Raw genomic sequence first — 15,342 nt, 5'->3', positions numbered from 1 at the left:
ATTCCTGTGCAAAATCCTTATCCACTAGCACAGAAACATATTTGTGCTTACTTTGCAAAAATAGACCTTCGTAACAAAACTACAATTACCAAGTCAATTCTGACCAGTCATAGAAAACAATATTGTGTATTGCAGGACCGCTCCCCACATGCTCCATCCAGCTGCCAAGGCTTTATCAGGCCTGTCATCTGTCTTTTCTGCTGCACTCAAAAAATGTAAAAGTCTTGAGTTTGCCAGATAAAAACCCCTCCCCACAGCGGCCGTGTTTCACAGCTGATTAGCATCATCATTTTTCTCTGCTGCCCCTGCAGCCCATTTAAACAGTATTAATTCTAAGAGAACCGGGCTATGTGCACATACTGTCCAGATCAGCAGACTTTTGTGTAACTCTAGTAAAGACACTTTGTGCTCTGTCATTTATATTTTACCATAGCAATAATTTGGACTTTTGTATAACTCTGGTGAAGACACTTTACTTATAAAAGAACTGCTTTCATTATTTAAAAGAAACATGCATTGTCAAACTAAATAGTTTGACTTTTGTATAGACTCTGTGCCACATACTTTGCACCCTGTCATTTGTATGTTGGGCTGTCGGCCACTATTTAGAGTCTATATAAAATCTACACCAGTGTTGCTAGGTGCTGAAGCTAGCTCAACTCTAGAATGATATTTTTAGACCCTATTGATTGTCTGGAATCATATGACCTCATATATACCATATTTAGACTTTATGTCCAGTTCATATAACACTGATATTCGTTTTAGATCAAAAGTTATCTAAAAAATGTTTGATTTGAAAACATTTTTAGGGCCAACTTTCTATACAATTTTCTATATTCATTGTATATGAAAAAGAGTTATTTGTATATACATTTGTATATCAAAAAAGTAGTTTTATATTTATCTTTATAAACATTTGTATATCAAAAAAGTAATGTTAAATAATTTTTATATACATTGTTATATTAAAATATAAATGTTTATATTAATTGCATATTAAAAACAATATTTATATACATTTTTATATACAGTTTATATAAAAAGATATAAGCATTTTGTTATGTCATTATCCACTACCTATCACATTAAAGGACAAACCCACTCCTGCACCATCGCCGCGTCACGATGCAAAACCCTAAGTTCACAGTCCCTGTCTTCAGAACTTGCTTTGCCATCCATAGTCAACCAAGCAACACTGCAACACGCTGCGCCCATGTTTACATCATTTTTATATAAAATGTATATTCACTGTATATCAAAACTGATATAAATTATACCCACTTGATATCAAATATACATTTTATATCAAATCGATTTATAAAAAAAATTGATATCTTTTGGATGTGCAATTTATATTGAATGCATATCAAAAACCACATCAAAAAGAGGGTGGGGACAAGGGCCAGAAGCAGGGGGCATGGCCACCTGTCAAAATGTGGATGTACGAAAAAGGGGTCCCCATTAACTGCTGATATGAACGCTATTTGCTTTTGGTTGGGAGTTATATATGGGTGTAAGTTAGACACAAGGCTAGTGAAACACTGATTGAAATGGTTTTTGACACGCTGTAAGATGGAAATGTAAACGTCTGTTATGTACTAGACCTCGGCTGTGATTTGATGGGGTCAATGAGTTGTAAACTGTAAGATTCTAATCGTGAAAAGATAGTTGAGGGATGAAAAGGGTGGGGGCGGTGTGTGGAGAGGTGTCATGGTTGTGGATTACTTTGAGAGATACAAGTGTCACCGCATATTATGCACCACATAATCCACAGACCGACAGGACATCCCAAGAGTTTTATACTATACTCTATTGCTTTGCGTGATGTATAGGGGCTGAGAGACAGTGGGTTTTTCTCAATTCAAAGCTTGGAGGGGGCTGAAGTTCCACTCACCCAGGTTAATAAAGGGTCTCTTAATATGTGGTAGAACTACCAATGTGCCACCAGCAGTCCACCAACCCTGATCGTCATCCTCAACGTGTACAGAATGCTCAGTGGATGTTTCATGGTTGTAATGTCTGAGTCTAAGTGTTCTTTGTTCCAACCAATGACTTCCAAATGGAGCAAGCATTACGGGTCGTGACTTTTGCTTTATTGTGATGTACATTGATGTTGGTTTGTTTTTGTTTTGTTATGAAAAAGGAGGAGTGTGGAATTTCACCCCTTTTAGGATAATGATTCCCTCCCAGGGATCGTGCTAATGTCACATGTTGTGACCATGTGACTCACACAATAAATAAATAATAAAAGGGATGAGCGGTTTCCTGCTCATCAGTCGATACCAACTGATTCCTGCCTGCTGTGTCATTCTTTCTACAGCGTGATGCTGGCGCTGCGTAGGAGGCAGTGGGCATGCCCTGTAGGGCACTTTCAACAGGACAGTGCCCCTGCTGGCAACGCTGTCCCTGAGGGCCCCATGTCAGCTGAGCCCCTGTTGGGCAACTCTGCACCTGTTTGCCGGTGCCCCTGCTGGGCAACTACTGCGCTGTATGTCATAACGGCCTGGGTGACCCCCAGCCATGATCTGACCGTGTGCTCACGGTCCCGCAACGTGATCCCTGCATCCACATATATCGCTGGATGACCCCCAGCAAAGGTGTGCCTGGACCGTGTGCACTGGGTCCAGGACATAACAACCACCAAAGGATACACCTGATCATTATATCTACACAAATTATACCAATGCCATGTGTGACTTTCATGAGGTCTGGCACCATTCAACATGGGAAAACAGGCACACTCAATTCGCTGGATGGGACTTTTCATTAGGGAAAATTGGCAGCTTTGAAGTGCATCCTAGAAGCACGTAAAGGGAAAGTGGGACAGTAGGGGGCATCCTGTATGTGGTTTCAAGAGACCACAGATCGACAAAATATTTTGAAGCTTAGAGGTTTTAAACGTTTGAATAAGCGTCTGAAAGGACAGCTTACACAGCTGGAAAATCGGGTAATGACTGAAAATAAAAATACTTCTCTGTTGATCGCTCCTCAAATTGAAGATTTTTACAAAGAAAGTTCCAAAACACTTAATTTTACAAAAATAGGAAGAATTAGGAGCAAATATACTCTAGCATATGGCAAGGTGAGGGTAATGTTGCTACTATGCTTACACTAGAAACTGTGCATTATGCATGGAGGTCACACGTGCCCCTCAATGCACAGTCATGGGCCTAGCCACAGCCACTAGGATGCGCTCAGCTGCTGCTGCTTTTCTGTATAGGGCGCATGCACAGAAGGCTTTAACTATCACTCAGCCGAGCCACGTGAAGCAGAGACAGGCAAGTTCACCTGCCCATTTAGATAGATCTGTGAAGATTAGCCATGTAGCACTTTTAGATACATTTGTTGAAAATTAGCCACGCATCACGCTTGGATAGAATGTGAAATTAACCATGTCTATAACTATATAGAATTGTGTAGATTAGCCACATAGACGAACTTAGAGAGTAGCTGACGTACTAAGCACCCCGCTCCTGCTTCCTCCAACACACCACCAAACACTAAACATGCCCACTGTGCTAGCCAACCTATACACTAAAACATACCCAACACAAGTAACATAAGCTTACAAAAAGCTGGGACACTGGACCATTCCCATATGTATACAACAATTTAAGAAGCTAGTGTGGATAGTGTGGACAACCTGAAATACCACCAAATCTACACATAAAACACACAGACCCACTCCTACATAATAACCAGTCACATAGAAACAACTGCTAAGATGGATTTCTGAACTCCGTCCTGGAGGGGCAGAGGTTCAGAAGGCCAGCCTAGTTTCTTGGAACAGGGTAACCTCTGGACAAGCCAGAACAATCAAGGTAGCGATCGCGGCAGTCAAGACTAGGTCTCAAGAGGGTTGAGGGTGACTGAAAGCCCGCAATGAGCACACAAAGCAAATGACTCCAAACAGGTGTTATAGTAAAAATATAGACACATTTATTACAAGGCCTTTGTAACATTGACCATAGCGAGAAATCACAATAAAACTCAAGTAAACCAACACATCACAATCAAATACAATATATATACAATTACCAACGAGTCTAACGAGTTAGACGCACGAAATGTGCAGACCACCTAGATGGGGAGGAAAACAGGCAGTGCGAAAAATAGTTAGACCCAGTTTGCCTTCAGAGGCACCTAACTAGAAGGAAGTCCAAGCCCTACGAAGAGTGGAGCCTTGTGCTCAAAAGTACCTGCACACGCGGGTGCCAACGGGCAAAGGGGAGTCTCCTCGAGGGAATCAGGCAGTTCAGTTCAGTGAACAAATGAAGATGAACAGAGCTCCGCGACTCAAGCGCATCCTCCACTGTGGGCAGAAGCAGAGCGCAAGTACAGAAAGGCGTGCTGTTTGACAGAGCGGGGAAAAGCTATGGGCTACTGCAGGAGGGCGACCAGTTCCTAGCGATGCTACTCACTGGTCCCCGATGCAGGCAGACCCAGGCTTATCCACATCAGTTTCAGTGCTGGCAGGTTCAGATACGAGCAGGGGACGTCTCGGCGTCATGTAGATTCCGCGGCAGCAGAAGTTAGAGTTGAGGATGTCCCAAACACATTGAACCCGCACAGTTTGTTACCACAGCAGGGCAACGGAGCGGCCGTGTGGATTTCAGCCCAATGTACACTGCTCACTTCGGACCTGGGAATGCCAAGTGTATGAATCGTGTGAGAGTGGCAAGACTCGTAATACAGCAGCAACCTGACGGCGGTTACAGAGCAAGACTCCTGGGTAGGCTGGTCAGTCCACTGGATGGCCCAGAGACACTTCCGAAGGCTTACGTGCAGCAGATGGTGAAGATGCCGAGAATAGTTGTTCCAACTATTCCAAAGGGTTGAAGTACCAGTACAGGCCTTCTCGTTCGATCAGAGGTAGAAAGGGTTTCACAAAGCGACAGCGGTGCAGAGGAGCAGTTCTTCAGCGGGTCACCAGCGATTCCTCGGTTCAGCCTCGTGGTTGCAGGATACTTGGCTCCTGTATTCCTTCGTTCGTGAGAACTCAGGAGATCGGCATGGTAGTGGTGTTTCAAGCCTCCTCTTATCCACGGTTCCCTTCGCGCCAAAACGGAGGGGACCCAATGGGAGATCTGCTCACAAAACACTCACACCATACGTGGACCTATCACGGACCACGGTGGTCCCAGGCATTCACGACACACTAGACTCTCTGGCACCCAGGATGTGTATTGGGACCAGACATCCCAGCCCACATCCTGGAGGCACACACAAGGCCTGTAGAAGCCTGCGAAAGCATCTGTGTTTCGTGGGAAAGTACATGCCCAAATAAGGAAGGCCCCGGGTCGGCTCGACCTGGGGAAGGTTAAGGGGGCAAGACGGTCAGCGGACAGGACAAAGAGCCGCGTGGTCTGGCCATTTTGGAAGCCAGGCCACCATTTTGGGCTAAGCACGAGAAACGCGCTTAAACAGCCAAAAGGAGCTCAAAACACAAAGAAACGATCACTGCCACCAGTCCCGTCCGTGATTCACTTGCACCGTTCGTTAACAATCCAAAGAGAGTGTCTAGGGCCTGTAGAAGACTAGAGACCCAAGAGAGCAGTAACTTAGCTTACAGTGCCCTCTTGTGCCATGTTGCGCGAAAGCTGCAACATGATAAAAGAACTACGGAAAACAACGTTTCCCGGTACTGACTGTCTTAAGGGCATGTCAGTTTCCCCGTAAGAATGGAGCGAAAGCCCAGAGGAGTGCGGCAGAAGGCTGCACTTCTCTGGCAAAGTCTAGATCATGGTGAAAACAACAGCAAAACGTTTAGGGGTTGCCACATGGAAGGAAAATTACCCACAATTAAGAAATCTTTCCTAACAACAACCCAGGCATTGGACTTTACCCGTATGGATACAATAGGCCAGTGCACGCAACCAACCATCCGCAAGCCACACAGACGCCAGTTTCTCCTGGTTCTGGACCTAACCTATCACCCTTCCCTCACTAACCAACGCTGTCTTCTTTCTTGCAGAGCCACGTGAGCGCCTAGAGACTGCCCTTGGGTGGTAGCGATGCACAGTATAAATCAACATAGCATAACATATTTCTCAATCGCACCATTGTTTTGTGTTTGGTAATGTGTTCGGAAATGGTACCGCTTTGAAATGGTGATGTGGAAAATACACATGGGCTAGATTTGAATGTATGTAGATGTGCGTGCTTATAGAGCTTGGATATCTGTTGACTACTGTTGTTCGTTATATGGAAGGAAATGGACTTGCAATGAATGTTGTGCACGCTTCTACCTGTCCCATTAATTTCTGTAACATTTTACTTGGGTGATAATGAGAATGTGTTGTCTGGCTAGTAAATTCTCAAAGATTGCACAAGGACTGCCTTCATTTTCTCAGCCAGAAAGACATGCGAGCTGATCGCTCTAACATTGTTTTTTTTGGTCATAGGCCGTGCAGGCTATTATTATTCTCTATGTCTCTCAGGGGTTTTCTGAACACGGGTGTGGTGTCACCACACTCTCATGACACGTGAGGGGGACCACTGGGAGACGGGAAGGGGAGGAGAAAAGGGAACGGGAACACCAGTTCCAGTATTGATATCTATCAATAAAGACGTGTTGTACCCTAGCTCCTGTGTCCGCCCCTTGTTCAGAGTGAGAGTGCGGATCGTAAACTAAGCGTGAGGCGGTCCACGAGGGACTGTACACTGGTGACGAGGCGTGTACGAGAATCCACGCGCTGCCCGCTGTGCTTGCTGGAGAGACCGTGATCGCAACGGTGTCGCAGGCCCCAGTGAAGTGTCACATGGGAGAACACGGCGCAGGCCGAGAGCCCTGCAAGGAGTTCAGCGCAGCGAGCGGTGGAGGCAGAACCCTCCTGCTCAGCAGTGCCGGCGAACCAATAACAGCTAAATGAGCGAACGCGCTCCCCGTTTTCCCCACGTCAGGGTGGTAGGAGAAATTGTCTCCCGCCCATGGGGAACCACAGCAGTCGCAAAGGCTAGGCAGTAAGGTGGGAATTCGCCCACCCACAGAACCATCAACCTCAACAGGCAGGTGGAGCACCGAACGCTCCCCGCAGGGACGGCAAGTTTTCCACGAATCCGGGCGGTCGGAGGAATTGCCTCCCGCCCGTGGACAGCAGCGGAGGCCACAGTAGGCCAAAAGAAAAAGAGGAAAAGCTCCCGCCCACCGGCAACACAGGCCAAAACACTGAGGGCCTAACGAGAAGGCGGAAAAGCTCCTGCCCACCAGCATCATAGGCCCATACAAATCAGCCCCCACTTGGGCCCAAGGAAATCTTCAGAAAAAAAATAATAATAATAATAATAATAAAACAACGTCCACAGGCATAGCAATCAATGGAAGAGGCAGAAATGAGACAGAAGACATTAAGCCATCCACATGTCCCAAGAGAGCATATCAGTGGAAGACTCACTGACTATTCCAGTAACCCCTGCAAGAATACTCCCACAGAAAATGTTGGACAGCCTACTGTCTCAATTACCCTCAAACTTCGACCTCAATGACACAGCACCCTAGGATCACGGTGGAAGAGGTAGCTAGGGGCTTCGAGGTATGCCTCAAGGCCGTTGGACCCATTGAGGAGGAACAGAAACACAGCCTACTTAACCAATGAGTGGTCCCAAATGTGAGAGACATACTAGATGAGATCCCAGAAAGCGACACTTACACTAACCTGAAAATCACCCTCACTGACTACTTCACGCCACATACAAATGTGGACTACGAAAGGCATATCTTCCACACCACCAAACAAACCAAAGGTGAGACCATGGACGCATTCGTAATGAATGAAGCACTGTCACTTCAACAATTACTCAAATGAAGAAGCCCTTCGGTCACAGATCATAGTAGAGTGTGAAAGCGCAGATTTCAGGAGATGGCTACTGCAGAAGTCACAAAACCTGGAGGAAATACTACGGCTGGCGCGTTCAGAAGCTGCGCTGGCGGCACAAGTCGAAGGTATCGATGACATCAAGATCACACACGGAAAACATGAAATACTCAAGTAACTCGAGGGCAATGCAGGAAATAATGGCGACCCATTCTGCTACAGGTTCGGCCAAGAGTACCCACATGAAGGACAATGCCCTGCCATGGGCCAAACATGCTCCACCTGTGGAGAGGAAAACCACTACATGGCAGTTTGTTTCATCTTTCGCAGCAAAATGAAGGGAGCTGGAAGAAGCAGACGGCCAACACCAGAACACGAGCAAGGACAATCGAGCCAATTCCGAGCAACACACCAACCCCTTGAACCTGTACGTTGCAAACACCGAGATGAGCAACCAGACAGGAGATCAGACAGAAGTGAGTGGAGAGACAACAACGCTCCAGCTTCCAGACAAAGGAGGAGACCCCAAAAGTACGTCATTGTGGAGCAATCACAGTCTGACACTGCATCAAGCGACTCGTCGGAGGACAATGCCCGAAGAAAAGAAAGGCACAAGGAGGAGCCACGGAAAAAGGGATACCTGTACGCATTACGAAACCCCACCGCGAAGGAACACAGCCGCATGCTGATGATCCAAGTCAATCAAACAGCAGCAGAATTTCTAATCGACACTGAAGCCACCGTTACTGTGATTAGCGAGGAGGTATACAATCGCATACCCAATGCACCCCACCTGCAGCCAGCCCGAGCACTCATATTCCCGTACGGCGGCACAACACCCCTGGCCTGCAAAGGGTTCTTCACAGCGTCATGCCGATACAAAGACCACGCACAAGACATACCTGTGCATGTCCTGGAAGCCGCCACAGTCAGAGGCTGCATCCTCAGCTACAAAGCGGCCATTGAAATGGGACTAGTACACATCCTCTACCGACTCATGATGCACAAACATCTAGACCCCACCGTGAACATCGAACAAGTCTTCCCTGCACTGTTCAGAGGTCTGGGAAAACTGAAAAACCAGCAAATAGAGTTTTGACACCAGCATCCCACCAGTGGCACAGCACTACAGAGGAATCCCCATCAACATACAAAAGCAGTTAGCAAACGAACTAATGAAGCTATTGGAAGCAGACATTATAGAACAAGCAGAAGGTCCCACGCCATAGGTTTCCCCCACAGTGCCCGTGCCCGAGAGAGATTCATCTGACATCCGTACGTGTGGGGACATGAGAAGACCTAATGAAGCCATCATGAGAGAACAGCACCAGGCCCCATGCATCACCAACATGGTGCAACTGTTGAACGGGGCCACTGTCTTCTCAAAACTGGACCTTAACAAAGGTTATCACCAATTGGAACTCAGCAAAAAGTCCATATACAAAACAACATTTGTCACGCACCTCGGCCTATACAGATATAAGCAAATGAGCTTCGGAGTCTCGTCAGCTGCAGAAATGTTTCTATCGGAAATCCACAACATAATAGAACACGTACCAAATTGTCTAAATTACAGTGATGACATCCTCGTATTTGGACAGACACAAGAACAGCACAACGACACGCTCATGAGAGTATGCATGGCCCTAGAGGAAGCTCAACCCACACGGAACAAAGAAAAATGTGAATTCCGCAAGAGCACCCTCCGTTTCTTTGGACACATTTTCTCCAAGAAGGGAATGACGCCAGACCCAGAGAAAGTCAGTGCACTCACAAGCCCAGAGGCACCAAACTCCACCTCAGACCTCAGATCGTTCTTAGGTCTAGCGAGTTACTGCACACGATACATCAGAGACTTCGCTTCCGTCAGCGAACCCCTTAGGGCACTCACCAAACTCAATGCTAAATTCATCTGGTCCACCGAGTGCCAAGAAGCATTCCAATTCATCAAGATGGCATCACAGATGCCAAAAACATGGCCTACTTTGACCCTAGAAAAACCACGGAACTAGTTGTGGATGCGAGTCAAGTAGGCCTAGGGGTCATTCTAACTCAACTAGACGAAAGAGAAGGACGCAACAAACACATAGGGCCTCATTATAACTATTGTGGAATGGGTTAACGGGCGCCGCTAATGGTGGTGGCGCCGTTAAACCCATTCTGCAATATTACGAGGTTCCAGAGCGGGTCCCGCGAAAGGACCAGGGAGCTAACAACGGGCTGGTCGTAATCGGCCCGTTGTTAGCTCCCGCACCCATTCCCGTTAAGTCCTATGGGGGCTCAAATGGGAATGGGGAAGGACCGTGCCCGGGCTCCTTGTAGGAGGAATTTACCGTGCCCTCCAAACTCGGAATGGCCCGGTAATTCCCCATTCAGGGAATCCGGACCCGGACCCGATTTTGGAGGCAGCCATGGCGCCAATAGCACCATGGCTACCTCCAAAGTCGTAATGAGGCCCATAGTGTCGTACGCAAGCCGGAGCCTGTCAAAGACTGAGCAGGCCTGCTCTCAAGCTAAAAAAGAAGGTCTTGCCGTAGTTTGGGCCTGCGAACAGTTTCAACTCTTTCTCTACGGCAAACCATTCATGGTCATCACGGACCACCATATATGGCAACCCCCAAGCCAAAATGCCGCCTAGAATAGTGAGGTGTGTACTACGCCTCCAAGACTACCAGTTCAACATAGTTCACAGGCCGGGGAAAGAGCAAAACCCAGCGGATTATCTCTCAAGACACCCATGGATTGAACACAGATCTGACTCGTCAATAGCAGACCAGTATATCCGATACATTGTTCAAGGCAACACTCCCCAGGGTCTCGATACAGACCAAATTGCTTGAGAATCTAATGCCAACCAGGGTCTGCAAATCATCTTGTATTTCCTGGAGACGGGTCAATGGAATCAGGCAAAACACCTCAAAGAAACTGTAGGTGAAGACGTAAAGCAAGATATCACATGTTTTCTAAACCTCAAAGATGAACTTTCAAAATCAGATGAAGGACTGCTACTCAAGGGCACAAAACTTGTGATACCACGCACTATGCGGAAAAAGGTCTTCGAGCTGGCTCACGAAGGACATCGGGGCATAGTGTCCACAAAAATAATGTTGCGACAAAAGCAGTGGTTTCACCACCTTGACTCTCTGGTAGAGGAACCGCTCAAGAACTGTCCCACCTGCGCAGTCATCAAACCGCATACCAGGCCGGAGCCACTATGCATGACCGCTCTTCCAGAAGGAGCCTGGGAAGAGATAGCGGTGGACTATTTTGGACCACTGGAAGGAAGGAAACACATAATGGTGGCAGTCGACGAGTACTCGCGTTTCCCAGACCTGCAAATAGTGCCGTCCACATCAGCATATCATACCATTCCAGCCCTAGACAGAATGTTCGCCACATATGGCATCCCAAAAATTGTGAAGACACAATGGGCCACCCTTCACGGGGCAGGACTTCAAAACCTTTGCCGAATACATGGGTTTTCGACATCACAAAGTAATACCCCTGTGACCCCAAGCCAATGGGACCGCAGAAAGATTTATGAGCAACATCAAACGCACAACCCAAATAGCACAACTCACTGGAGAACCTGTAGAGAAGTTGTTGCATCAACTGATGCGAGACTAGAGGAACACCCCGCACAGTACCACGGGGAAAGCACCCTCCAAAGTGATGTTCGGCAGAACTGTCAGGACAAGACTTCAACACATCACAGCCGATGAAGACAGATACAAGGATGACCCAGAAATGCGAAGGAGAGACACCCTCATGAAAGATGACATGAAAAGGGCTGCTGAGACAAGAAAGAGAGCCCAGGAACATGATCTGGCACCAGGCGACGTGGTCGTCGTCAAACAACACCAAAGCCACAAGAACATGGCAGCATTCAACAAGGAACCCCTCACAGTTGTCAAGATACAGGGTTCACTGGTCATCGCTGAAAACGACCACAAATCCACAACAAGAAACTCATCCCACTTTAGGAGAATGCCTGGGATCATCATTGCAGCAGAAAATCCATCACCGGAAAACAGCCAAGCTTGGGACACACCCTATGAAGGAGACAGAGAAAACAATGATAATGAAATGCCACCATGGGCCTCTCGAGAACCAGCTGACAGAACAGATCTGCGACCTCAGAGAGTTCGGAAGAAACCCCACGACTCATAGAAGAAATTCCGTAAGAAAGGACTTCATGTTTAGTACTGGGTGGGGTGTGGTGTCAACACTCTCTCATGTCACGTGGGGGAGACCACTGGGAGGCGGGAAGGGGAGGAGCCAAGGGAACGGGGGAACACCAGTTCAAGTATTGATGTATATCAATAAAGACGTGTTGCACCCCAGCTCCTGTGTCCGCCCCTTATTCAGAGTGAGAGTGCGGATCGTAACCTGAGCGTGAGACGGTCCACGAGGGACTGTACAACGAGAGTCGCAAAAACAATCCTCTTTCCTCCACAGATCAGCTATCCATTATAAAATATAACCGGCTCTTGCCACAGCATAAGCAATACTAACACTTCACAAATCCAAGAGGTTGCCGTCATACACAGCAAAGAGTCCAATCACCATTACTGTTAATACTGTTAGGGAACTGTAAATTATGAGTAATAAGCTGTTGTAGTACTAAATCAATGAATAGCTCACAAACAGCTCACCTTGGCAATCAATGACTCCAACTGGGAGAATAATAGCAGCTGTGAAGATTTCCCAGTGACAGCCCTGGCCACTCAGCCCAGGGTAATGTGACCCAGGAGAGCGGGCAGGACTCCCAGGGAAACCCTAAATGGGAAGAAAACCCTGGACGAAAGCCCAGCTCGTGCGGATCAGGCTGATGGTGGAAGGTTGGACGTCTCCGACAAGAACCCCCGGGAATCACACAAGACACCTTGTCTGCAGGAATGAGAAGTGAAGAAATAGGGTGCAGGTTAGAGGAGGGCCCAAAGAAGGGTAATGAAAAAGGAGAGATCAATGGCAATTCTCTCACCCGAAAAGGACTTAGGGAAAGTTCGGATCTGGAACCTGGCTGAGTAGGAAAGCTTCGGGCAAGTCGGGAGAGTCTGGAAGGATAACAGGCGATGAGGACCAGGTAAAATATTCAAGGGAATCCTAGAGAAAGGGAACTTACTCAGATGGGGATCTGGCCGGAATGGGAGACAAATAAGATTGATTCGCGAAGCCGATTGAGAATGAAACCAGCGAAGGCTGAGGGGAGGATCTGAAGAGAGAAAGTAACACAGGGTAAGTAGGAACCGCAAACAACAGAGGGAAATGAGAGCATGGAGAGAGAGGATTCAGAAGCGAACTCACAGAGCGTCAAAGGCAGGAGCGACGCGAAGCTCTGGCCGCTTCTTTTCCGGATAAAGGATCACGTGATCGGTCATCCGCACGTCAAGGGAGAGTGCAACTACTAGACCGCTGCCAGCTGGTCGGGGAAATTCACCAGCTTCCATCTTAGGAATGTTAGGGATCAGAGTGCCGCACAAGCGGGTCCGTGCCCATAAAGACCACTTGCGGCGATGTGTAACAATTATAATGGCCAGTGCACAGCCGAAAAATGCAGTGCACAGAAGACTTGTTTTATTCCTTGCAGAACAGTTTACACCTGCATAGCACACACAAGCACAGCGTTGACTATACCGACATGTAATGCTGGGTTGTAATGATCAGTTTCACTACAATTTTAATGATGCCAGGGTTGTCCAAATCCAGGCCTCAAGGGCAGGGATCCTGATGGGTTTTCAGCATATCCCTCATTAATATTCCTGAGGGAAAATGTGCATACATTTAGAATTATTGTATGCAAATGTATCTTATGAATACTAATGCGAGGTATCCTGAAAACTGACATGGATCTGGCCTTCAAGGCCTGGAGTTGGACAATCAAGCAGCACAGGGTAGCCGTGCACTATTACATGGAGTGATCTAGTACAGACTGTTAAATAGTTTGCTGACGAGTACTACATGGTTTGAAAAAGAGACTGATGGCAGGGAAGGGCAGACGGCCCATTGACAATTTCTAGAGAGTTGCTTGGTTACAGGGAACCTCTTCACCATCTTATTAATTTCTATTATGTTTCCTGTGACACTCACATTCCATGTCACATCAGCTGTTCTAAGGTCTTTGTCAGACGACTCGTACATCCTTTTTAAATTAGCTAACTTGTTTTGTCCACCACATATATTTACGGTGATATCATGTACCACTGATTGTTCTGTGTAGATGTGCCCTAATATTGCCAATGATGCAAGATCTTAACATCAAGATTGAGCTGTTTTCATTCCATTATGTTTGGATTACAACCTTGTTCCATTGTGGTCATGCTCCTTTGAGCGGTCAGTCTCTAATGCATCTTTGGCCCTCTGAAGTTGCAGTCATCTGCTATGCAAACAATACTCATGTGTTATTAGTAGCTAGACTGGCATTTTGTTGCAGCCAGTCTAGTCATTTCTTACTATGGCTTGACTTTTTTTAACTGAGCATATCTGATAAAGCAGTCATGATAAGTGTAATTATCTCGCTTGACTGGCATTTAGGTGCAGCTAGTCTAGCTGTATCTTACTGTGGCACTGTATATTTTTCTGGGCCTCTGTGATAGTATAACCGTGATAAGTGTTATTGCTTCGACTGGCATTTTGGTGCAACCAGTCTAGGTATGTCTTAATGTGACATTGCATGATTTACTGTAATATGTTTATTACGTGTCTAGACTGGCCTACATCGTAAATCTTGATTCCAACTCTCCCTCCGTTCTGATCCTTCTCGATCTTTCCTCTGCTTTTGACATGGTCTATCATGCCAACCTCATAAATTGTCTCTATGATAGCTTAGGCATCACTGACCGGGCACTGGCCTGACTGACCTGTTTCCTTTCTAACCGACCTTCCCAAGTACAATTGGGTTCTTTCTTCTCTGCCACTCTCACTCTTCCTGTGGTTTCCCACAGGGATCTAGCCTATTGCCGCGGCTTTTCAATATCTACCTTGCCCCTCTGGCCTACTTGAGCCCCACCTTCTCTCCTCACTTCCAGTGTTATGCACATGACACACAGCTCTCTTTTAAGCTTCCCACCTCTACCTCCTCTTCATCCTCTCTCATGCCTGACTGCCATTCAGGCATGTTGCTTTGCTAATGATCTCTGCCTTAATGCCAGTAAAACAGAGATCCTTCCCATTGGGGCGCCTGCTCCCTATTTGCCTCCCACTCTCTGGCCACCCTTCTTTGACCCCCTCCAGCCCCCCTCTTGTGAGGCAAGAAACCTTGAGGTCATCTTTGATGCCTCCCTCTCCTTCTCTTCTCACATCATGGACCTTGCCAAGAAGTCCAATTTTCAGCTTCACCTGCTCAAAGGCATTTTCCCTTTCCTCGCCTTTCCCCAGAAGCTCAATGCCTCCAGATCTCTGGTTTTCTCTAGGCTGGACTACAGCAACAGCCTCTTCCTCAAACTGCCTCTGTCCTCCCTACACCCTCTTCAACCAATCCAGAATAGGGCTGCATGACCTATCCTTGGCCGCAAGCCCAGGGACC

The sequence above is a fragment of the Ambystoma mexicanum genome, chromosome 8 (assembly GCF_040938575.1).
Source record: "Ambystoma mexicanum isolate Mex_15411 chromosome 8, UKY_AmexF1_1, whole genome shotgun sequence".
NCBI lineage: Eukaryota > Metazoa > Chordata > Amphibia > Caudata > Ambystomatidae > Ambystoma > Ambystoma mexicanum.
Note: the sequence above shows the minus strand (reverse complement) of the source record.